Source organism: Pollicipes pollicipes, unplaced genomic scaffold, assembly GCF_011947565.3.
Source record: "Pollicipes pollicipes isolate AB1234 unplaced genomic scaffold, Ppol_2.1 Scaffold_7231;HRSCAF=8579_pilon_pilon_pilon, whole genome shotgun sequence".
In the NCBI taxonomy this organism is placed as follows: Eukaryota; Metazoa; Arthropoda; class Thecostraca; order Pollicipedomorpha; family Pollicipedidae; genus Pollicipes; species Pollicipes pollicipes.
Genome location: NW_023597034.1, coordinates 39,166,003 through 39,181,892, shown reverse-complemented (window position 1 = coordinate 39,181,892; position 15,890 = coordinate 39,166,003).

The following is a 15,890-nucleotide window of genomic DNA, read 5'->3' as shown; positions in this document are numbered from 1 at the left end:
TGTATAAGTAATGGCTACATGGTTCTGCCGTGGAAGTGATCAGTCAACATTTTTTAAGTGTAAGTTTTGTGGTACAGCACTCATATCGTGTATATGTTTTTGTGTTAGTATAAATGTGTATAAGTAATGGCTATAAGTGTTTGCAGTAGAAGCGATGACGAGTGTAAGCTTGTACAGCATAAGTTTTGTCACGTTGCACTAGTATGTCGTGTTTAAGTACTGGCAGCAGTAGTAACGTCGCAACACTCCTGTCGGTAAAGGTTTGTCGTAGAGTTTTGAGTTTTGCGTTTTGTCAGGACTTTGGTCGCAGCTGTAATGTCTTAGAGCCGTGCTCACCGTCGGGGAGGAGGCGCCTCGCGGGCCCCCATACCGCTTTCTCCAGAACTTCTTAACGTGCTTTGGCGAAGCGAGCATCGGCGTGGAATAGCCGGAGTAGAACTGCATCAACTTTGAGCCAATTCGCGGATAACGGCTTCAGCGTGGGTGACCTTTGGTGGATCAAGAGAGACGTCGATATGAAGTCAGTGAATATGCGCGTATCTATTGATACTCTTAACTTTGTGCCCTATCTGCGTTGGGGGTGGGGGGGGGGGGGGGGGGGTGCGACACTGTGCGGCCCCTGGCACGTCGAACCACACATACAAAGCCCTTGCACATGACATGTGGCACGATGAATCCGGCACTACGGGTCAAACCTGGCGTGCATAGACCCCACCTCCGCGTCGTAAAACCAGACATGTTCCGCCAACGAAATGAACGGCACAGGTCAGTGCTTGTCAAACTTCATTAAATGCCGGTGAAAATTGGCCAAGATACTGATCTGAAACGAGCTTGTGAAAGATCCGAGGTCAATTCGCGATTTTTTTTTGTTTGGTGTGACCGGCCTAGAATTTCATGACCTCATTCCCTTTTAGCATCGTGTTATTGCGCGGCGTATCTATTAATACAGCAAATCAATCTAGGAAAATTATCTAGTCATGGTATCTGCGCGCATTTTACCACCAAGGACATATGCAATGCTTCGTAATCTGGAAGGAGAGCACAACATGAGAATGTGTTGCTGCAATTTGTTAATAAGGAGGCTTTGCAATATGTGTAATCGTGATATAAAATTACTATTTTCAGAAACTATCAACACCTTACGAAAGTCAGGTGCTGGAAATACCAACCTCATGCGTCGAGGGGTTCTAAAGTGACTCTCGGAAAACCCATGGCGTGCAGACGGACACGCCTGACCCGGTGGCATGCCAGACGCCACTCGGGCCCACGACATTACCTGCTCCGGGCCACGTTAGTGCGTACTCCGCCGTGTTCTTGACGTGCAGCCAGCGGCCAATCACCTATCGGCATTTTTCGACGCCGTGGCAACGCCGGTCAACCGGGGGTGCCTGACAACGTCCGGACCGGGGTGCCCGGCGGCACAGAACCCTCGGGTGTCACCTCGCCATGGCACGGCCGGCGCTGCTGGCCCTGCTCGGGGCTACCCTGTGCCGCGCGCTCGGGTCACAGCACTATGCCGTGCTGCCGGCGCCGTTCGTGTTCAAGAGCAACGGGGTGCTGCAGGAGCCGGAGGACGTGCTGGCCACCTCGACTGAGCAGACCATGTGTGAGTCAGTCCGCTTTCTCGGGGCTCATTCTTTCACAAGGGGTTGTAGGCGGTGCTGGGAGCATGCGCTGCACGTTGTGGATATTCTTTGCTTGTGAGCCAGCCCAGTGCCGATGAGCTGAGTGAGTATGACTCGAGTTATGGGGAAATATGAGCGTGAGAGTCTCAGCCTGAGTCGTACGTCTCGCTCTCGACGAGTCAATGTCTTCACAGCCACCGATCAAGCTTCGAAAGCCCGGCAGACGTACCTTCATGTCGTTCATCATTCCCGGCATACAGTTTTCAGCGACGAGTGGCATTTCCAAGGCGTTGGCCTAGAAGCTGTTTGACCTGGCATGATTGATCTGAAATATTGCAATGCAGTCGAAGCAAACCTAACATCCGCCGGCTGCACAATGTCGCCACAACACGAGCAGAAAGCGGACCCAGATCTCAACAACTCTGACTCACATCGAAACGGAACTAACGATATTTTATCGAAGGTCAGAGAGGGCAATCAAGACACGATACCGGCAGGTCCCATTGTGTAGCAGGTCTCGCGCGTGAGCGCAAACCAAGTGTTGTGTGTTTGGAGACGCTTCGGGAGACTATTGTCATGAGTTTTGGTAACCAGGGCAGATAAAGTAAGTCGCCAACTGCCTTGTTCAGTCAGGAGTATCTACGTCTGCGAATAAAGTAGCCAGCTCAGCACCCCCACTCAACGCTCAGCACTCCAAAGTTACGATCCCACTGCTTCTTGCTTTCAGCAGTCCGCATATTTTATGTTTGTAATATAAGTCTTAAGACCCAATTACTTGTCACCATGATCCATTAACGACTCGCGTCTTTACCAGGAACCTACGTGGAATCAACAGCCATCGCGCGATGGGAATACGTGTTTTTTGTTTTTACGACACACACCCTTGATGCTGTAAGGCGGAGCTTACATTTTAACTAATACCGTGTGTAACTAATACCGCGTGTATTATTTTGTTGGCATCGTTCCACCTCACCCACTCCCGTTGCAATGCCTACTCCGCATAGCAGCTGGGTCGCTGTCGTAAGCCAGAAAGCGAGCGGTGGGCCAGCAAGCCGGGCAAGGCGTCTGAGGGCAGAGGCCGTGCCGGAAGGACAGCTGCGGGCCCTGTCGACAACACGACCATCGAGAGGCGAGACGTCCCGACGGAAACGCAGCGTGTGGTCCGGGATGACTGCACTTCACGCCCCAGGGGCTAAAAACATGCCCACAGATGGATGTAACCGGGAGGTGGGGCATCTGGCGGAGCCGCGTCCCACGCCGCTCGCGTATCCGCTGCACCGGGGTCGACGGACCGCCAGCGGACGGCCAAGAGAGGTCCGCGCAGAGCCGAGCAGCAGACCAGAGCGAAGCCAGCTGGTATTACCACACGCCCCGCGAGCATACTCGAAATTCGAGACCGATCCCCAGCCGATGAGCGCGCAGCAGAACGCCACAATGGAAAAAAACTTGAGCTTCGGCATCACCCCGGTCAATACCAACGCTCGTTCTCCCGAGGCCCTGGACCTGACCCGAGCCAAGAAAGAAAGAGCGCACGCAAAACGGACCCGAACATAAACAACCGCAGCAACAGGGCCTGTGTACAAATTCTCAGCGTTTGCGGTGGACCGATGCGTCATGCATGCATACAGACACCGTTAGGAGGGGGCCAGTCTTAACTGACTGCCGGACCATTGCATCTCGTGCCTATATAAAATGACAAACATTGAACTAGAACAGCGTCATTTCTCTCTCTATTCACCGCTCTGCTCTCCAGCCTGAGCTCTGCCCCCATAATTTTGAACAGCACATTGTGAATGTACGTGCAGCGCCCTCCCTGAGACCAGCACGCCCCGCCCACTTGACCAGTGACGTCACTGGTCGGCCGCCGCAGGTGACTGCCTGACTCGCTGTCTGTTGCGAGACGACTGCCTGAGCTTCAGCCACGGCCTCGACCTGAACTGCACGCTGGGGCGACGCCGGGGCGGCCGCGACGCCGTCCGTCACAGCGAGGGGCACGCGTTTAGGATTCGGCGAGGACTCGGTGAGCGGCGGGCGGCCCGGTTCCGCCCGTCACAGCGGGGGGCACGCGTTTAGGATTCGGCGAGGACTCGGTGAGCGGCGGGCGGCCCGGTTCCGCCCGTCACAGCGGGGGGCACGCGTTTAGGATTCGGCGAGGACTCGGTGAGCGGCGGGCGGCCCGGTTCCGCCCGTCACAGCGGGGGGCACGCGTTTAGGATTCGGCGAGGACTCGGTGAGCGGCGGGCGGCCCGGTTCCGCCCGTCACAGCGGGGGGCACACGTTAAGTCGTCTACTCGCTACGTTAAGCTGCATTACATGATACTACTGCCTCGCTCCATTTGCCTAGCTTCTTGAAAGCTGAGACCGTGAGACAAAACAGCTCTTACAGTTTGGTGAGGTCAGCTCTTCGCCAACTTATTGTCACTCTTGTCAAAGATCTCACTGACAAAGCCATTAAGTGATCAGCACCAGGTCCTGCTATAGCTGTCAGCTTGCGACACAAGCAATAATTGATGATCCATACGCGACACCCGCCTAGTCCTCTTACCAAACACCGTTTCAATGCCGGCATATGTCCAAACTATCGACTCGGGGCGCTCAAAGATCTGATTCCGATGAACTCCGCTGTCGTGTCAGCAGGAGCAGTCTGTTTAGCTTTGTTTTGTTGTGTTTTGTTTAGCTGTGTTTAGCTTTGTTTTGATGTTAGCCCTGGGACCGCTCCTTCCCCCCCCCCCCCCCCCCCGTGAACGACGAAGCCGCGGCACCGACTCACCCAGATCCGAGGAACGCATGAGATACGATGGGGCGGGATCAACCAACAGACTACAGGCATAGACAGTTTCTTTACGAACGTTGTAAATGACATGTGCGCATGGTTGACCTGTGTGGGTCCCAAAAGTGCGGCATTTAGACATGGGACGCCCGTTAGCCACATTTGGATGTTTTTGATCGCTGGAAACATTGAAGCAGTACTCGATCCATATAGCAGCGCATCGAAGGCAACCGTGTCACCTGGCAATCTGACCTGTCTAATGAACCTGTCTTCTCTCTATGTGAACCTGCATGACATGATACTGATGCCTCGCTCCATCTGCCTAGCTTCTTGAAAGCTGTGACCAGGAGACAAAACAGCTCTTAAATTTTAATGTCGTGGGGTCGGCTCTTCGTGAACTTATCATCACGCTTGTTAAGGATCTCACTGACAAAGCCATTCAGTGACCGGCGTTAGGTCCGGCCATAGCTGTCAGCCTGCGACGCAACCAATGATTTATAAGCCATACGTGGCGCCGACCCAGTGGACAGTCTCTTACCAAACACCTTTTTAACGCCGCCGTAATATGTTCAAACTATCGACTCGGGGCATTCGGCGATCTGATTCCGATGAACTTCGTGACCATGTCTGAAGGAGCAGCCGTCTTGGTTTAAGTCTGTTTTCATGTCAACTCGGACCGTCTGGGTGGATGCGCGATTGATGAATTGACTTGAATGAATAATGAATCAATCCGAAGGGTGAATGGACCGAATCGAAACGTTGATGATTCACGTTGTTGCATACGGGCTTTCGATCAAGGGGGGCCAGCTGGCAATTCACAAATATCCCCAATGATGTTCTTATTAGATCTAAAATACCGTACTTTCCATGTTCGAATACAGTTGATCGACGAGTACAGGAATAACAGGAAACGTTCGCATAATACGAAATGCCACTTGAATAGGAATAGCAGTACCAACGGTCCACGACTAAGCCACGTACCACAGTTGCCGGCCGGTGATTGGTTCAAACCGATGACGCAACCGGACGACTTCAATGTGACGTGCCCGAATGGAATGTTTTTATTAAAAATTATCATCATTCCGGTACTTTTTGACATCACGTCATCGCCCGGCGTGTGACGTTTCAACGTCGTTTGCTATTATCCTTAACTGACTTTAATTTGGTTTCATGGAAGTCTATTTACACCCCCTCGACAACACAAATAGAACATGCCCTAGAAGCACCCAATCTATATAGCTTTATGTGTATATATATATATATATATATATATATATATATATATATACATATAATCTACATATGTCTATCCCTAATCTATATAATCTATGTGCATGTGTATTCGTTATGCACAGATGCCTCTGGGTGCCGACCTTCGTGTCATAGGATAAACATAGCGCGACCTTTGTTTAATTCGAGGTATTCCTGCCTGCGTCGACGAAAAATCTTATATTACACCGAATCATGTTTGCGTTATAAGATTGCACTTTTTGCACTGATTTTCACCACACTGACCTAAGCCATGTGACACAGCACTGATATAAAAGTAGATATAAACACTAAGTTACAACAAAAAGTACGCCTGAGGGCAAGTGCTCTTAGACTAAAAAACGGAGACAAAAAGTGTTGACCTAGAAAAAGTGTTCATAAGCCTCTCAAGCAACCACATTTAACCTAGATACATTTTTAAAAGAAAAACTTATTAACAGGCAGGAGAGGTCAGTGACCTGATCTGGACCTTACAAGCTTAAAATGACGAAACAATATTTGGAGATTATTTTGTTCTCAAAATTAAAGATCAACATGTACAATGAACACAAAGCGGCAAGTTTTTCACAGCAAGAGGTTGATCAAGTCTATCGGAAGTCTTTACCTCCGTAAATTGGATAGGTTCAGCATAAGATCTATTGAACTGTTCTTGCGATCAAAAATTATAAACAAACGTTAGACCTACCTGGCAAAACATATGCCAAAAAGCAGTTGTGCTTATCCAAGGGAAGTGGAATAAGTTGTAACTTGAACATTAATTTTGTATTATTTTCATAAATCCGTACCGAACGGTTTGCATGCATGGCTTTGGGTTCAGAGAACCTGCTAAGCATAGCCTGTCACACACGTACTGGACCGATCACCCAGGCCATGCCTTCCATTTCAACAGATAATTTCGCCTCCGCCCTTTCGCCAGATAGGAATGCGGAGGGTTCTCCGTACCGCACAATGCTGCGGCACGGTCGCCTCGGGCCTTGGTTATCTGGTTGTCTAGGAAAATATTTGGCACTATGAGTTGAAAGCTCTCATGCTGAGTGATCCATCTTCAAAATACCAGGAGGCACTGGGTAGGCAACGGTGGATTGCTAAACAACGATCATATTGACGGTACTAAATACTTCAAGCTATGCTACTCTTCAAAATTACAGTCTGTGATAAGAGCAGTCTGTGAGACAGTCCAGCACATACAGTCAAGAATTAGGCAACGCGCAGTCAAAACCACCATGCGTTGTCTTTAAGAGCACAATCCCTCCAATCAGTCTTTTCAGCATTACCTACGGATACAACACTGCTTAACCAATGGGTTCTGATATATTGAGGTTCATTAATTCAACACAAGAACTTCCAACTCATAATGTCGGTCGCCAGGAGCTGAAGCTACCCAAGGATCATTTTAATGACAAATATGGTTTGATGTTCTCCAAGGTCGCTACCCTCAAAATATGCTTCTCTAGAAGATTGTTAGTATGTGATGTCCCCTTGTCTACAAACATGCAAGGTTTGGCATCGCCAAGCCGGACGGGTTCGGAATTTTTTTAGGAAGCTCCGGGGGGTTAAATTGACCACCCATTGAACACCATCCCCACTCGAGCACGCGTTGAATTTGAGACGTGCCATTCAAACACGCATTTAATTGATGAAATGTGTGGCTTTGTTGTATCCGATCACGTAATTTATGCGCAAAAGATGCGCGCTTCGCGGCGGCACTTTTCAAGCAACGCTGAAAAATTGCTCTTTGAACGCCAGTTTACTGAACCTTGGGTTCCTTGCACACCTTGGCTACAGACGGATGCGACCGATCGCAGTACTTATGACAGTACTTATGACTTATGACAGTACTTATGATCGCAGTACAGTATCGGTACCCATATAGGTACTGATACGTGTCTGGTTATCATGCTAAAACGCAGGCGTGCCCTGAACCGCCATGCACACTGTGGGAAGCGCCAGCCACAACAGAAAGCCTACCTGCGTCCCCGGGGAAATCACATCTGGGATTTGACAATCCCCACCCCCCACCCCGACCCCGCGGGAAACGTCTGGATACCTAAGATGGGGTTGTAGCAGGGCTGTATATGACCACAGTCGTGTCTGTCACCACGTCGTTCGTCGCATGCGGCTTTCTGGTAAGTAATCCGCTCTACGGACATACGCAGCGTCGATCAAACGGGATTATCAGCGCGCACACCTCCGATGCTGACATTGTCTTGTACTCAGGTCAACATCAATCCGACGGTGGTGACCGAGTGACCTGAACACATGTCCCGTACTGGGTCGTGACCTGTCGGCCTCGATCGCCTGACGATGTTCGGTGAAACCCGGCTGCTCGCCGCCTGCAGCGCTACCCGGAGACTTTTGCTGGTCGGATGCCGACTGTCAACAGCTGGCGCCCGAGTCCGCGTGCGGCGCCAGCGCCACCTGCGAGTGTCAAGACGGGCTGCTTCCGGTCGGCGGCCGCTGCGTCTCAGGTATGCGGCACTCGGGCCTGCGCTCCCTGAGAGAATACACACATACATATATATATATATATATATATACTTTTTGACGACAGACAGACGAAGCTCGCAGAATTGCCACGGTATGTGACTAGTGACTGGCTCTTCTAGGTATCTGGTTCTTCATTTCATGTCGGCATTTTTAACATAAGATCAGGACGCAAAACATGAGCATGCAAAGTTTTAGCTTGGCAACAAACGACAATTATTAAGCCTTGCAGAAGGCATGATTAGCTTCACACACTGTGACTAGCACAATCAACACAGCAAATCACAACACCGCATGCCAGTCACCCAATACCCGTGCCATCCGCCAGTGTCTTGTTCCTTGTCTGAAGGATTGATTTGTGATCGCGCTGGATATGATTCTTTGGTGCCCCCTCCGTGAGGTGCTTTGTGGGACGTCGGGACAAAAATGTTATAGTTACACCATTGTAGGATACAGGACCTTGCGGCAACACCGGGCAGCGGTCAACACGCGGGTGCAAATTACCACGCACTGAAAATTGGTACTTTTCAACGCTTTATTCAATCAATTGATATGCATGTAAAAGGGGTGCCGGGCCGGATATTTCACCGGTGCAGTTTTTAGATTGGTAATCGAAACGGATCACCACATAGAGCACCGCTGGTGCAAGGCGTACTGGCGTGATCTCTCGTGCTCGTAATGTTACAACTCCCAATGCCGTTCAAGAAGTCAACTCGTCAGTCGCATCCTGGGGTCGCTAGCGGCTGCCATTCTGGCGATAGCCCCCCGATCCGTACGGAGACCCTCAGATGGATGCATCACAACCGGTCCCCTCCTGGATGCGGCTAGCCCTCTGACTGGGACATCCAGCAGCGGATCGGCGCAGGGGCCCTCGCGTATGCAAACAGACCCTCTACCGGTACGAGAAGCCTGATAATTGGTACCCAGGCACTAATTCACCTCAGCGACCACTGGTTGAAACGGCGAGGAGGATCCCTCGTCCGGCACTGGTGCCTCTGACTTGAACAGGCCTCTCCACTGTCTTCCTATCTGGGGCTCATTGCCGACACATAGTCTCCTGCTATGGACTGTGGCCACTGACCAGCACTGGGAGTCCTTCCTTGTTTCAGGCGTCCCGACCAGTGTAGGAGGCCTTCTGATTGACAACTGGAGACCCTGGCCTTGCCCCTGCCCGGGGGATGGCCCCTGGGCCCCAGAACGGCGCGGAACGGACTGTTCGGTATCATTGGCTGCAGTCAGCTGCCTCAAATAGAGGCACAGTTGCAGCGGGCCTCGGATTAGTGCTAAAGCTCCTCTACCATTTTAGGGTTCGGTCTGCGGGCTATGATCCCTCCTTACGATCTCTGGCCTGCCCTTCGGACCCTTTAATCGAGCCCTTGATCTTCGGCCCAGAGGAAACAAAAAAGGCCATTGGGACCCATGGAACTCGCGGGGCCTAAAAGGTACGGTGGGGGAGTCGTGTTTAATTCGGTTCCCCGTGGAAATAGAAATTCGGGGCCATTTTGAATACCCCGGGAATAAAGCATCGTTATGAAATGAATTTTTGGGCCCGTGCTCCAATTGAAAACGGGTGGCTTTTAAGAATAAATGTTACCATGCCCTGAAAAAAGGTACTTGATGCCTTTTCACCGAAGGTGCCGAGCCAGGATTTGTCAGAGTGTAAGACAAGAAAATTGTGGTGCTCTGTATTTTGGTGCCCTTCTAAGGCGCAGTTTTGGACCACTCTCAATCCTTCTTTTAATTTCCCACTGGCATTTGGTGTCACGGAAAAAAATGCGGTGGTGGCCCAAAAGAAAGCTGTCCCTTGGCCGAATGGGCCAATGCAGGATTTCGTTAATGGAGGGGCACGAGCATCGTGATGACTCCTGGAATTATGTGCCTCTGGAATGTGAATGTTTGTAGCGCTCCGAAATAAAGGTTGTTGATTTGAAGGTTAGAGTCACCAGGGTGTAGCGCTTAAGGCCTCTGCGTTAACTACTGCGCGTCTGGGAAACCAGAGATACAGGGTTCGATTCCTCGTGATGCCTGCCCTTCCTGCCAGGGTGAGAGAGAGAGACAGAAAGAGAGAGAGAGAGAGAGAGAGAGAGAGAGAGAGAGAGAGAGAGAGAGAGAGAGAGAGAGAGAGGGGAGAGAGGAAGAGATAGAAAAGTCCAGAGATGAACACCCATATCACTAACCACTATGCCACCATCGCCCCTCTACGATGCGTTCTGCACCCGTCTCGATAAACTCAAGGCTGGTGTTGCTGGCCCCCCAAATTCTATACGAAGAAGGTTCTGAGGCGTAAAAGGAAGAAGGCATGCCCAGATTGATGAACTGGATGGCGAATGCAAGCTCACGATTCTCCCAATTCATCCAGCTTATATATCGTAAAACCAGCTCAGTGAGAAACACTCGGCTCCGCTGTTCAGATGGTGAATACTGTGCCTTTAAGCGCTGTGCCTTTAAGCGCGGCACGTGCGTAGTGTTTTGCATGACGCGTGGCAGGCAGTTGAATACATTCGCAGTCAACGTTAGCCTTTTACTTCCAAATTACTTGTAGCCAGGAATGCAGTTCCCTACTCAGTTGCAGGGGTTCATCCCCGCCGTAACTTGGGTTGCAGCCTGCAGATTTGTGAAAAAAGTGAGTCAAATTAGGAGAGAAACCAATTTGTCGGCATATTATCGCGGTACCGTTCGTTCTATTTTCATCGCTCAGCCAACCAACTTATTTTGGTAAACCACGCCCGTTTAAAGCGTGCCTAATTGAATAAACGAATTGTTTGTAGGATGGGCCATCGAACGTGTCTCACCAGGATAGTAGTTCCCTGGTTTAGGTGACAGGTTTTGAGACAGCCCGCCGCCCCCCTTGAGAGCAAAGGCATGTCAAATTCGAAATAGTTCTGTCTGCAGGAGCGTGGGAACGAATTTGCGATGGGGAAGGGAAGAGAATAACCAGATAAAATCGCTAGCAATATAGGTTAGCGTGCCAGGAGCTGGACGGGACATGCGCGCCTACCTGGGGCAGTCATCAGACCAATCAGTCTCATACATCAGCGATTAATTCCTTCCAAAAATGAGTTGTGAAACGTCACCAACACGTGCAGTAAATAACAGACCTAAAAACCGAGAAGAAATGTATCCATAGCCCACAATACCAAACGGCAGGTACCCCGAAAAGTGCCTTCTGCGATCACCGTGCAGCTACTGCCGAGTAGCCAGCTATTTCCGATGCCATGGACCCGGGATCGAAGTTTCAAATTCTTTAATACGCCTGCTGCCAGGGCATGCTGACTCGGCCAAGTCTGCGTGCATAAACAAAACGCTGTCCATGTTCATGCACGGTGGTTTAACTGGGCAGCACTGTACCGCACGACGTCACCCGTCGGCATAGACGGACGAAACAGGCTTCGGCAGCCCTCTATCGAGCAATATCCAAACCATTCGGTTAAGGACTGCGAGGAAGTGCGACAGCATCCCAACCATTCGGTTAAGGACTGCGAGGAAGTGTGACAGCATCCCAACCATTCGGTTAAGGACTGCGAGGAAGTGCGACAGCATCCCAACCATTCGATCTCACGCACGCTGGACTTTGCGGACACTCGGTGTTTTAACTCCGGATGTTGTGCCTCTGGATGCTGCGCGCCTAAACGTTCTGATTCTCCACTTTCCAGCCACACTGGACGATTTCTGAACGTTGTGAACGCTGGATGCTGCGAATGCTGGACGTTTTGACCATTTGACGCTATGAGCTCTGGATGTGTCAATACGCCTCCACGATGAATGATCCTCAAACGAAATGATCTACAAACCCGTCTTACTCTACACAGCATCAATTTCAAACGAAAATGGCACAACCGGCGTGCAACGCCCTCGATCGAGCCACACGGCTGACTGCCAGGGCTGGTATTTTCCTGAACTTTGGTGAGATAAATGCTTTGACTGAAGAAAATGGCTTTAAAGTGTCTTGTTTCATAAAATCAGAATATTTTTAGACACATACACGTGGCTTGCCTATTGCAGATAAACGAAATTGTGTTAAAACAATTATTTACGTAAGTTGTCAAGTGCACTTGCGAGGAACACTTTGCATATAGATGCAACGGAATAAAAATATTTTTCCTCGTAGAATAACCAGGAGAATGGAGATATCAATGCTTTCATAGTTCAGTTACATGCCCTTATCGAAAAGAATATCAGTAGTGAAGTCAAAATTGCCTGCCGATCATACTCGACTTTCAAGTTTTTTTGTGTTAAAACAGCGGGCCACAGCTTTTTGACGTCACCAACATTCAGGGGATTAAGCAAGGAGCGATTGCCAGCCATTACTATGATACGGCGCATGTCTAACTAAGAACTTAACTACGCGAAAAGGTAAACTTTAGTCATTCTGCGAGAAATAAAGATATTAGTAAGGTCTGAAAATAGCAATACCCTTGTAATAGTGCTAAGCATATCCTAACATTGCAAAGAAATAGTTGAAGACCTATTTTAAAAGCTTTTCAGTACATTTATGAATTGTGATAACTCAAGAATGCGTCGTGTGTCCTAAACGGCTTGTTTTTCAGCGTTTGGAAAAGATCTCAGCGAAACTTTACAGGAGTGCGCTTCTTGTCGCGAATAACAATTAAGCCTATAATCAGTGCCTGAAAAATGGTCTGTCAAAGAATGTAACTAGTTAGGTCGAGCCTATGGAATACAACATGTCTGGTTGTTCAACGCTCAGATCCACTCGGCCTCGAGTGCTGCTTGTAATAATTATCTCTGAGGGACGAATAAACGAATTATTTAAAAAGCGACTTATTCAAACTCATCTCTTCAGTCGCCTTGTTAATTTACCCTGAATTACCAGTCACATTCACCCCGCACAAATGCGCCAATTCATGCTGCTTATGCATGTGAATTTGTGCTCAACTGACTGATGTTTTGTTCTCCAGGCCTGGAGACGACCACAGCGCCCGTCGTCAACGGCTCTAGCTCAGGAAACAGTTCGACACCGAGCAGCCTGACTGGCGGAGTGGTGTCGGCTGTCAATGAGACACTTTCGGAGGTATTGAACACTGTGGACGGCACAGTAGAGGAAGTTGTGGACGTTGTGGACGGCACAGTAGAGGAGGTTGTAGACGCCGTAGACGGCACAGTAGAGGAGACTGTAGAAGTGGTAGATGGCGCCGTGGAGGAGACTTTGGACGCTGTGGACAGCACAGTAGAGGAGACTGTAGACGTGGTAGACACTACAGTAGACGAGACTGTAGACGTGGTAGACACTACAGTAGACGAGACTGTGGACGTGGCAGATACCGTTGTAGATGAAACCGTGGACGTTGTCGACAGCACAGTAGAGGAGACCGTGGACGTGGTAGATAACACAGTGGACCAGACCGTGGACGTTGCAGATGGCGTATTGGAGAACACCGTTGACACTGTAGATAAAACTGTGGGAGGTGTTGTTGATACCGTTGATGAAGTAGCGGGTACAGCAGTGAAAAATGTGATCGGAGCGCTAGGGTGAAGAAATATCTGCTTGGACACGCGAGAGATTTTGCTAGTTTGTATACAAAACAATCGCGGTAAATCACTCAGTTGTTAATTTCGTGGACGCGGAAGCTGGTAGATTTATTTGGTTGTAGTTCTTAACTACCGCATGCCTGTAGAGCCATGCTGCTGATCTCATACTCATGAAGACATGCATGGAACTTCCTTATTGAGCGTGAATTAGTTCTTTCCCACGCAATAATCTGCGAAATAACAAGATTTGTCTCGTGAATCGCGTACATCTACGTGTTGGAGCTTGAAAATATTGTAAATGCGGATTGCACGCCACGGACTGCGCGTCTTCACGTGCGCGCAGAAAGCTCATGAAGCGATAAGCCCAGAATCACAAGTGCGGCCTGCTCAGAGGTTATGTCCTGAAGCAAAATGCCAGCGATATCATGTCAAAAACGTTGATGTCCCATGTTTCACTTAGCGGATTCAAGGTGCTTGCTCATGGCTCTTACAAGTGGGACATCTAAATTTCGCCGGCCTGCGACAGAGGTGTCTATTAGTTTACAGTGATCTGTTCTACCCCTGTCTATATGCAGCCCTTGCGTCACGGTGTACCGCGTGCTGCTTCTCAATCAATAGCAGTATGATGGATCATCTCATCGTCACCTGGTGACGACTGCTGCGATCATCAACGCACTGACATTCTGATGCTTGCGAGCGGACGAATAAGTGCACAACACGGCGTTTGATGTGTGTTGACGAGCAATGTTCAAATGCACGCACTTGAAGTTTCTATCAGCACTGAAACCAACATGATGGCGCGCGCAACCTGCTGCTGCTGCCGTCCGCACCAGCCGTTGGTGTCCGTGGTGGTGTGGCCGGCGACGCGTGTGACGCAGGCCATCGTCAACACGGCAGCGGCGGCCCGCCGACAGCGGCCGGTCTTTCGCCCGCGCGTGACTTTCCCCGCACTTGCCGACTCCGCGGCTCACCGTTTTAGAACGAGCCTGGCTCTCGGGCGTTGGATCGATGTTTGGCGCTGTGACTCGGAGCATTCTAGTGTGCTGCTGTTGCGTGAATGGCCCGGCGTAAACCGGCGCGCATTGTGCTGATTCAGTCTGCCATGAAGCCGAAAACAATGCGCGGTTGTTTTATAGCGCTCCGGCACAGCCGACTAGCCGCGGGCCAGCGCCACTTAGCAAATGCCATATAAGGACAGTGAGGCCGAATTTCAACGGATTGCTCCGCTCAATGATGTCTCATGGCTACCTGAAGTAAATAAACATGTACTTGACACAGAATGAGGCGTTGCTGCTTTGTTTGTTCTACATCGTCTGATTAGGTGCGGGGTTGTGCAACACATTAACGCCTAACATACTTCTAATGTTGATGGCTCATGAACGCCTTGTAGATTTCGCCCGCTCACGGCGTCACGCTTGCATGACGCATTTTCATGTTGAAGTACTTGCCTACAAAGTATAAGGGGCTTAAGCCAGCAGAGGGAGCCGACGTCAGGTCGTAGTGTGGGCACCGCGGGAGGCCCGCCCCCGGAATGAAATGTGCCCAAGTACATGATGGTACGCGGGCTGGTATGAGGATTTCCCTAAGTGGCGCTTGGGTTTTTAACTGTCGGTTGCGGCGCGAGTCGACTTATGAGGCGAAGGGGGAAAATAGCGGAGCGCGGTGAGCGCTGGAACCCAGCATCTCCGTTAAAATTCACAGTAGCACCAAAAAGTATATTTGTGTGCTATTTAATGCACTTTAGCTGTATTTCTCACCAACAAGTTGCGCTCTCGCACAGCAGCTGCAAGAACGGAAATTGCCTTCTGGGAAAAATGGAGAGTGCGAAGCTTTTTGATTTTATCCACGTTCGTGTCATAGGTTTCTAAGTCGTAAGAAGTCGCACCAATGACGCAATTTCTATGAAATCGCATGCAGTGTGGCTTTCGTCAGGGCCAGAAATCACAAACCAAGACGCCTCACTCCCTGCTATTGAGTTGAAGAAACCAATAAAAACCAAAGATTACGTTGTAGAACTGCTTTCAATATCATCTGTGTATCAATCTTTTTTTTGCAAAATTCTTGTGATGGAAGCTAGGCGACAGTTCTAATTGAAGAAACTCGGATTAGGTTTTTTTCTTCAGCATGATGAGTTTAGACTTCTGATGATGACAGCAATCGACTTCAGTACATCAGGAGGTGCTGGTTAAACGACGTCATCATCCACCTCAGTCTCTGTCGACCCGGGATTGGTCCTCCGCAGCGTCGCCCAGCAG